Genomic DNA, 10,312 nt, shown 5'->3' with positions numbered 1-10,312 from the left:
GTTTTTTTAAGTGAATTCATTTTATTAATTTAAATGATATTTAAATTAATGTTTTTTTTAGTGAGTTCATTTTATTAATTTAAATGATATTTAAATTGTGGCTTTTTTAGGTGAATTCAATTTATTTTATTTTATTTTGAATTTATTTTCCCAAGTCTATTTTATTGAAAATAAAATAAATATTTGATTTGAAAAATCATTTTATGAGTATATTTGATTTGAAAAGTCATTTATTTTAATGGGTTGATTGATTTGAAAAATCGATTTTAAAAAGCGAAGAAAACTCGTTTTTAAACATGTTTTTTGAGCTCGATTTTAGCTCGGTTTTTGAGCCCGTTTTCTTTACGAATTGGCACGAATCTCGAGTACACTAACCAACCTAGACCAATACCCATCCACCCCAGTTCGAACCCCCTATCCACGGCCCAAAATTCCATCCTAAACACCCCCCAAACAGCCCGCATATACACGAGCAGCCCCCCTATTTTGGCAGCTCAATCCCGAGCCCAAAACCCGCTCCAAATACTACCAAAACCCGTACCCATTAACCCTAACCCATACCCTAGTATCCTACCCATATTACCCTAGCTTAATCACCAAGAAACCCCCCCCAAACCCTCACAAAAGTCTGATGGACCGAAGACTATGCGTGAGCAGGCCCGACTGCCTCTCCCTCTCTTTTACCCTACTTTAACTCCTTATAAATACCCACCCTTCACCATACATTCATTCCTCTAAGTTCACCATACATACTACCTTCACTTACAAGCTTTAAACTCCAGAAACAAACCCTAATTGCCTCTCAAAAACCCTCCACAAAACCAACATACAAACTGAGAATCAGTTTGTGTGTTCTCTTTGAAACCATTCGTTCCTCCTTCAAACCTCCATCAAAATTCGAGTTTCTTGTTCCAAATTAACCATACAATATCCATCTACACATTAGACAAAGATTTACGAGCCAAATTGCCCTTGAGAGCACACGAATTCCCTCGAAAAACAGAGTGTTATACACTCTGTTTTCGCGGTTTGTTCCTGTCTGTCCAGTTCTGTTTGTGCTCGTTTTTCGTGCCCAATAACTCAAAACGAGCAGGGATTGCTTTAAGATCTCTGTTCTCCTCTCTTTCTAGTTTTCAAAACATCTTTTAAATCGAATTTTCATCATGAAACGAGAGAGAAATCGCTGTTTAAAAGTTGCTGTCCAGATTCGATAAAAACGTGTTGTTTGCTTTGTTTCTTCGTCGACGACGGCCTCTCGAGATAAAATCTACCATCGATTACGACCCAAGACGGTGTCAACGATACATGTAGGTTGAGGGTGCATCAAATCCTCTTCTTTCTCCCTTTTATTTCGTTTTTTATGTTTGTTTTTTTATAGTTTGTTTTTGTTTGTTTATCGTTTTTTGTTTATCGATTGTTCTAATTAACTACGAAACTAGTTTAGTCCGAGTATGAGTTAAAGTACCACCATGAACACCCGCGTTGACTTGAGATGGAAAGAAACCGCTACATCAGTCGGTCGTACACCCCCGTCTCATTTACATATCCTCGTGTTCAAGGTAGGGCATTAATAAAACGAATTCTGACTTCGCTCTTCGCTTTTGACCCCTCTCTTGTTTCGTGTGATTCGACCCACCCTAGGACCATTCACATGTTAGTATGACCTCTGATTGTTAACATATAACTCGTTTAGATGACATTAGATCAATTTAATAATCTAATTAGACACGATAGGTGGCTTCGACATAAGCTTTAAAATCAACTAACGATTCTGTAACTTAATTGAATGCATCTTTCTCTTTCACTAATTTTCTCGCTAGCATGGAAGTGTGTGCTTAACACCTTTCCATTTGCACTCGTTGACAAATTAGAATTGTCTTTAACCTAGTTCGTAATTACTTAATTTAATTTATAATTAATTAACCTTTAATTTGTTTTACTTGTTTCTAATATTGTAAATTTTGTTTTTATTATTTTTTAAGGTTCAAAATATGTAAATTTAATTTAGTGAATTTTTCCGTAATTTATTTTGCTGATTTCGAAATTAAAATGCAATTATCTTTGTTTTCTACAAAAAACCGTGCACTGCACGGGTCTGTTCTGACTTCTGATCCGTGCACTGCACGGGTCTGCCAGTTTTGATTTCTTTTCTTCTTTTGTTTCTTTAATTGTTTACTAATCCTATTTTAATAAATATGGATTGGTGAATAATTTTAATGAGTTGGGTTCAATTTAATCAATAAGTTGTACCTAATTTATTTCAAACCTTTGTATTTGTTTAATTTAATTAGTTTAATTCTAGTCTAATTTGTTTACTAATTAATAAATCGGCTAACATCATTAATTAATCTAACTTAGTTTTAGCCTTTTTGTTTTCATTTATTTTATTTGTTAAGTCATAATAGTTTGAGTTGTTTTTTGTTAGTTTGTATTGTAATTTTGTATCAGGTACATAGGTTTTATTTTAATTGAGTCAAAATAATTTCGATAGTTGTTGTAATTAAATCGAGTTGTAATTTATTTCTCGTTGTGTCGGCATGAAATGCCTGGGTTGTAATAGGATAGATCCCAATGGCTCCCCCATTCCTCCTAAGCCGTGTTTGCGCATCTTTTATTTCAAATCAACCAACATGCTAAAACAACTTTGACAAAGTTAGTATTCATGCATTAAACGACATAGAAATTATTGTCACATGTTAGGGTTTTAAAACGATGTTTGCATATCATATATCGTAGTGGCTATGACCTTGTTTGAAATCTGACACTTGACTTAGTAGAGGCCGTTATTGACGGGCGGGGTTAGGTGTTCTTATGGGCTTCCTAACACGTACCCTCACCCCTTACTCAAGATCTATGGTTTGTGGATCCGTCTAAATACCATTGGATTACGAGAGTCATTCAAATCGAGTGATATAGGGTACAAGTCTTTATCTTTAATCACTCGTAGTCGATTGGCTTTATGCTTTTCGATGAAAGGTGTAAAGTTGACTTGAACGGTTCCAAGTTCCCAAAAAACTTGGTGGCGACTCTAATTTGTCTTAATTCGATTCGAAAGAACCTCGAGTCGATTATGCCTAGTGTGGATCCCGCGGACGCAGTTCCCGAGGGCCTTGTCCACACAAGGATACCATAGGCATATTCCTAAAAGTAAGGGTACCATGGAAAATCTGACAAAAATAAGGGGTACCATGAGAAATTTTCGTTTAATTTATGTGTATTTTAATTCTTATTTTAACTTTATTTTGATGTTTTACAATTTCGTTTGCCCTAAGATTAAGTTGTGATATTGATATTCTTACAAAAGATGATTGTTGTGCTATGAATTCTAAAATTTAGCAAAAGATATTTGTCGTGATATGTATAGAGTGTGATATTGTTTCACAAAATGTGTGATATTTTTTTTTAGAATGTGTGATATTGTTTAGCAGATTGTGTAATATTGTATAACAGAATATGTGATATTGTTTTAGTGCATGTGATATTGTTACCTTTATTGTCAGAAGTCAATTATTACTTGTTTGTCTACATTATATTTTCTTGTTCTATTTGTTGCCAGATCCTGCAAGTAGTCTAACTTCTTCTACCCCAACCTCTAACGATAATAATGTGTTTTCAATTACTTTTACTCTACATATTAAACAACCTTATGGATCTACGTCTACTGATAATAATAAGTCTGCAATTATCTCTACTCCATGTGTTGAACAACCTTCTCTTCCTCATCGTGTACATCAACTTCTTTTGGATTCCACACCTGGTGGTAATGAATTGTGGACAAGGAAAGTTGTAATAGAGTTTAAACCTCAAATTGGCCAGTTTTTTGGGTCATTGGAAGAAGTTATCAGTTTTTATGGTGTTTATGCAGAATCATGTGGTTTTGAATCTCAAAAGTCTTCCCAAAAAAGGTCTGATACTGGTGATGTGCAGTATAAGTTTATTTGTAACCGTGAAGGTTATAGAGATAGTAAGAGGAAGACTGTTGTTTTAAATAGTGTAGAGGAGAAGGCAACTACGAAGCCATTTGATATCAGAAACACTAAACTAACTAGGATTGGCTGTAATGCAATGATTGAGTTTCGCTATAATGGGGTTGCGTATGTTGTCTTTCAGTTTCGTGAGTGGCATAATCACCGTCTTTGTTCACTTAGAAATCAAGAATTTCAAAAAAAAAAAAACACACAGATTGAGGATTCGAGGATAAAGGTACGGTGAGGGAAGGTGTTAGGCACCCGGACCGCCCATCAAACTAACGGCCTCTACTATTTATTTGTAATATTATATATTTGACGAAATTTAACTAAAAACAATGTTAATTATACAATTTTATACAAGACGATTGAAATTTGAGACAAGATGAAGTTAACTTACTTAACTAGGTTAGTTTATAAAGAATTATAAAATAAACAAAAGAGCAAAATAAAGGGTAAAGAAAACTTATTTGATCTGGTACCCTCAGGCCTATCTGGATGTTGACTATGAATGAATTTCGAATTTGTCGTAAATTAACGGCTCTTATACGCTTATATGAACTGGGACGATTTTATTGTATGTGAGTATTTTGAAAATGAGATAGAATATTTGAGACGGTGTATAAGAGTAGAACTTCGGAACTTGGAACTAGATCTGGTCTTTTGATTTTGTTTGTTAATCTCGTGTGTGTGTCTCGGTAAAATGTATGTTTCCGTGGAATTATTTTCGAATCTCCTCCTACCTCCTAAGATTGCATGAGAGCTATATATAGACTAATTTCACAATGGAATTTAGCTGAGATATGGAGTCCAAGGGATAAAGTATGTGCATGGCAATTGTAGTTGACCGTGTCTTCTACTTCGTGTCTTATCGAGTTAGGATCACATTGACTCTTATGCTTTTCATCTTTGATTATAATAAGGAAACCATCAATCTTTATCTATTTGCATCTTCAATACGTTATATGCGTAGCTTTATCGAATAGTGCGGTGATATAGCTTACTTTAATGGGCCGGCTACTTTGTATATCGTTACAGTGCTTCCTTAACTCTTTCGGCCGTGTTAAATATCGTTGACACTTTTACTAATTATCGTCAACAATTAATACAACTTTCCAATATTGCCCCTATTAACTCCCCTCTCTTTTTCTCTCTCGCTCTCTAAAACAAAACAAGACGGTTTTTCGGAAAAAAATCGTAATTTAATTTACGAAATTTTCGATTAAAACGGTTTTAAACATATCGACTAATGATTTGACGAACGGATTAGAGTAGAACGGATTAGCGATTATCGATCCCCGCGTCCAAAACTAATTTAAGACGGAAATTAATAATTTTTAAAAAAAATTATGTCGAAAAAGGGTCTGGATGAAGAAATTTTTCGTCCAGAAATAGGTCCAGACAAAAAAAAAAATTCGTCTAGACGGAAAATTTCTTCGTCCAGACGAAATTTTTTTTCGTCCGGGAGAAAAAACAATTTTCTAAAATTTTTTTTTTTTTTTCCGAACGAAAATATTTTTCGTCCGGGCCTAGGTCTGGACGAAAAAATTCTCCGTCCGTTCTAACAATAACGTTTCTATTCTAAACCATCTAAATCTACTAACTAATTACAAATTTGTAAAAAAATAAACTAGTTTAGATTACTTGTCGTCGATTTCTTGAATTTGGTGGCGGAATTGAAGCGGTGGTGACGGAAATGTCGTACTTGAAAAAAAGATGTTAATATGGGAGGTTTACAGTGAGGGGTAGATTAGGAAAGTCATTAAAAAATGTCGACGATAATTAGTAAGATGTCGACGATGTTTAGCAGATTGGAACTTTTATCCGTTCGGCCCATATGCACAACATCCAAAACTTACTTTCCCGCACTATTTTCATTCGACTACTATTAATATTCCGTATCATTTTTTTCAAGTAAGTCTTTGAATCTTATCAGTTTTGTGCTAATAATATCTCATTTGAACGATATCCCAATATGGTTGTCAAAGTGAATTTATTAAAGGGGATAAGAATACGATAATGTGTCTAGGTGGACCAAAAGGAAGCAATGGGCTTAATGATGGTTTTATGCCATATTATAAGTGATTTTACGGGAAACAAGCGTAAAGAGCCTTTAATTATAACATTGTCAATTTTCATTTAGTCATTTAGTTTTAGCCTCATCACCGGGTACCCTTAAGGTTAGTAGACAACTTTGAGGTGTCTACAACATGTTAAGGAATATGTAGATAGCTATGAAAATGTTGGAGCTCAATTGGTTGACTTTAAGAATTTTCAAAGGGATATCAAATATTTCATAGGAGACCGGGATGCTCAACTATTTGTCAATCATTTCCAGGATAAATCTGATACCAGTCAAGGTTTCGACTTTGGTTATGAGGTGGATTCTTCCAATTGTTTGGTTCGTGCATTTTGGGCCGATGCACAGTTGATACCGAGGTTTGTCGTACTCCTCGATATGCAAACAATATTTATAATCTCAATACCAAACTAATGAATGTAATAGGGTAAGGAGGTCGATCCATAGAGACGAGATTATGGTTCTTAAATTGATCGTTTGTTTCCTAGTTTAGTTCTTGCAAATGCTTTGAGTGAATGATAAACTAAATGATACGACTACAACTAAAGCAAGCAATGACAAATTGATTAAGATCCTAATTAAGGAAGCAAGGGTGGTCGGGTTCACTCATGTAGAGAAAAGGTCGAGTAAAGGAACAAATTAATAAGTAATCAAGGTAAATGTAAAGGCAAATCTCCACCCCTCGATGTGAGACTAACCCAAGGTTAAGAGTAATCGAACTCCCGCTCTAATTACCCATAACCCACTAATCGTCATGAATTATCTAGTTACAAGTCAAGCTCTCACCCAACAAGTTATAAAATAGTGAAATTGACTCGAATTCTCATTGAGACATTTCCACAAACACTTTGTATGCATGACAATTAAAAGAGAAATTACCATGTAGTACTTGCTTGTTCAAGCCAATAGTCTACCCAAATTAACCACACAAGATCCCCCTCCACCCAAGCAATACACTACTCACACATGTTAATGAAAATGGGAGCAAAAGATGGAAACTTAAACATGAAAATAAGAAGAACAATTATAATGATAAGACAAGTAATTAAACTACAATAAACATGTAAACAATTGAGAGGAAGAGAAATAAAGAGAAAGATTATACCAACATTATTAATTAAAGGTGGAAACTTTGTTTGAAATAAAGAAGATGAATCTCTTCTTGTCTTCCAATTTCAACCCAATAATCTAAATGTAAACTAACGATAATTGTAAATCTTGAATAAACTAAAGAGGAATTAAATTAATAATGAAAAAAGATTACAACTTTTATTGAAGGAAATTAAAGAGAGAAATAATGGGGGTTCTTGTTACAATAATGAGAGAGTAAATTAAGCTAAACTAGTCTAATTGGTAGAATAATCTAAGGTAAACTATGGTGTAAGGTATGGTGAGGTATTAAAGGGAGTGAGCCTTTTATACTAGTCTAATAATAATAATAATAATAATAATAATAATAATAATAATAATAATAATAATAATAATAATAATAATAATAATAATAATAATAATAATAATACTTAAATAATAATAATAATAATAATAATAATAATAATAATAATAATAATAATAATAATATTATTATTATTATAATAATAATAATAATAATATTATAATAATAATAATAATAATAATAATAATAACAATAACAATAATAATAATAATAATAATAATAATAATAATAATAATAATAATAACAATAACAATAATAATAATAATAATAATAATAATAATAATAATAATAATAATAATAATAATAATAATAATAATTAGACCTGGTAAACATGTCAAGTCGTGTCGTGTTCGTGTTCGTATAAATATTAAACGGGTCACAACTACCCCAACCCTAACCCGATCCAATTACATAAACGGGTCATTTGTCTCAACCCTAACCCGACCCATTTAATTTTTCTATAACCCAACCCGACCTGTTTAACCCATTTATCTTTAAGCAGGTCATTATTAACCCACTTAACCCGTTTAACCCAATAAACTCATACAATAAACTACGTTTTATAACCCTATTATCCCAAAAATGATAAATGAAAATGCTAATTTTAAGTTGTTTTGTTGAATCATTGCCTCAAGCCAATTATATTATGACAATTTTAAATAAATGGGTTTTTCGTGTCAGGTTCGTGTCAAAAAACATCAACCCTAACCCGACCCATTTAAGTTTCGTGTCGTGTCGTGTCAACCCAATTACTTAAATGGGTCACAACGTCTTGACCATAACCCGCTAACTTCGTGTCGGGTTCGTGTCGTGTTTTCGGGTCGTGTCCGTGATTGCCGACTCTAATAATAATCATAATAATAATAAGGGTAAATTGATAAATTATACCTAGTATAACACCACTTTTTAAATTTTATACCTAAGATAACTTTTTTTTCAAAACTTATACCTTGCTTCTTATTTTCTTTCATACTTAATACCAAATTTCACCTTCGGGAGAAAAATAACCGAAATCCGGTAAAAATCAATTTTTAATTGTTAAATATGTTGCTATATGCCCAATTTGCCCCTAGTCTTCTTTACCTAGTATTGTTTCAACCTCAAACAATCCACCATCACCATCACCCCCAACACTAACACCATCATCGCCTAACGCCATTAACATCATACACCACCACCATCACGACCCAATAACACCTCCGTCTAACACTACCACCAACACGAGCTAGCATTCATTATCACCACCTAAAGACACCACCACCACCATCCCTAACACCGTCTTCAACACCGCCCAACACCACAATATCTAACACACCGCCCACCGCCACCGCCACCGCCAGAAGCATTACCTAAAGCCAAACACTACTACAAGAACCTCCTAACACCTCCAGATTTGACCCTCCATTTAAAAATCCACTACGAAATAAGCACACCACCATACACCTCGATTGGGGAGGTGCCGATGAGGGACCCTATGTTCTGGTGGCTGCATTGCATTATGGTAATCGATGGGCTTAGGGTCGTGGGCGAAGGTGCAGGGGAGGTCGGTATTGGGTCGAGCAGTGGTAGGCGGCTGAATGAGTAAGCGGTGATGCAAAATCGTAAATTGATTCTGGATTGGTGACGAGGGACATAGAGAAGGCGTCGGTTACAGGGACAGAGAAGTTGCCGATGAAGGTTCCTATATAGTGGATGGTTGTGATTGTTGATGGTTTGATGTGTTGGGATAAATTTTTCTTGGTTTTGAATGATGAAGAATGGGTGTTGAACTGTTGATGATGATAGGTTAAAGGGCAAGGGCAAAACGGTCACCTTGTCAAATGCAACTTGGTATTGAGTTTGAAAGAAATTAGAATATTAGGTATAGGTTTTAAAAGAAAATTATCTTAGGTATAAAATTTGAAAAAAAGAATTATACAAGGTATAAGTTATCAATTTACCCTAATAATAATAATAATAATTATTATTGTAATACTAATAATCCTATGACTCACCTAACAAACATACATTATACATGACACAACAAAAAAGGGGAAAGGGGAGACACGACAAAAAGGGAATACGCAGCATAGGTTCTGAGAGCCGGCCAACCGGCCACCGGTGATAGTACCGCCTGGGATTTCTCTGGAAACTAGGTGAATAATTGATGGTGATGGGAGCTGGTGGGGGTGTCGACGGTCGGTGGACCGTCTGGGAGCAATTTGATGCGATTGTTGATGTTGGGAGCCGGGTAGGCGGCAGCCGGTCCCCCGGCTAGGAGAACAATTGATGTTGCGAGATGGGCTGAGGTGTGTTGCGAGCCGGTTGGCCAGCCACCGGTGCTAAGGCCGGCTAGGAGTGCATTGTTTACCAATAAACTCGGCTTCGATGGTGGCTGCACTGGTTGTTGTCGATGGAGCAGGTGGGTATGATGGTGATGTCGAAGATTAACCCAGATTATGGTGCCGCTGCTGGTGTTTCGAACGGTGGATGATTGGGAGGCTGGTGGTTGTGGAGTGCAGGATGGTGATGCGCGATGAATGGTGGTGGAGTTGGTGCGTGAATTATGGTGTATGCGAGATGGGTTGCTGCTGATCTGAGCTTGGGTTGAGATGTGGAGGAAACCACGGTGGTTGCGGGGTGGTTCGTTGGTGTTGTTGCTGCTGGTGTGTGTGAACAGAGGAGAACGCAAGGAGCAGGGGTTTCATGATAATGGTGAATGCTCGGTGGATATGGTGATGATCCGAGGATTGGTGGGTTGATGGAGGTTGAATTGTTGATGGTGAAGTTGTTTTGGGCTGTTGCTTGTCGATTGTTGATGATGAATTGATG

Source organism: Silene latifolia, chromosome 9 (genome assembly GCF_048544455.1).
Source record: "Silene latifolia isolate original U9 population chromosome 9, ASM4854445v1, whole genome shotgun sequence".
Lineage (NCBI taxonomy): Eukaryota > Viridiplantae > Streptophyta > Magnoliopsida > Caryophyllales > Caryophyllaceae > Silene > Silene latifolia.
Note: the sequence above shows the minus strand (reverse complement) of the source record.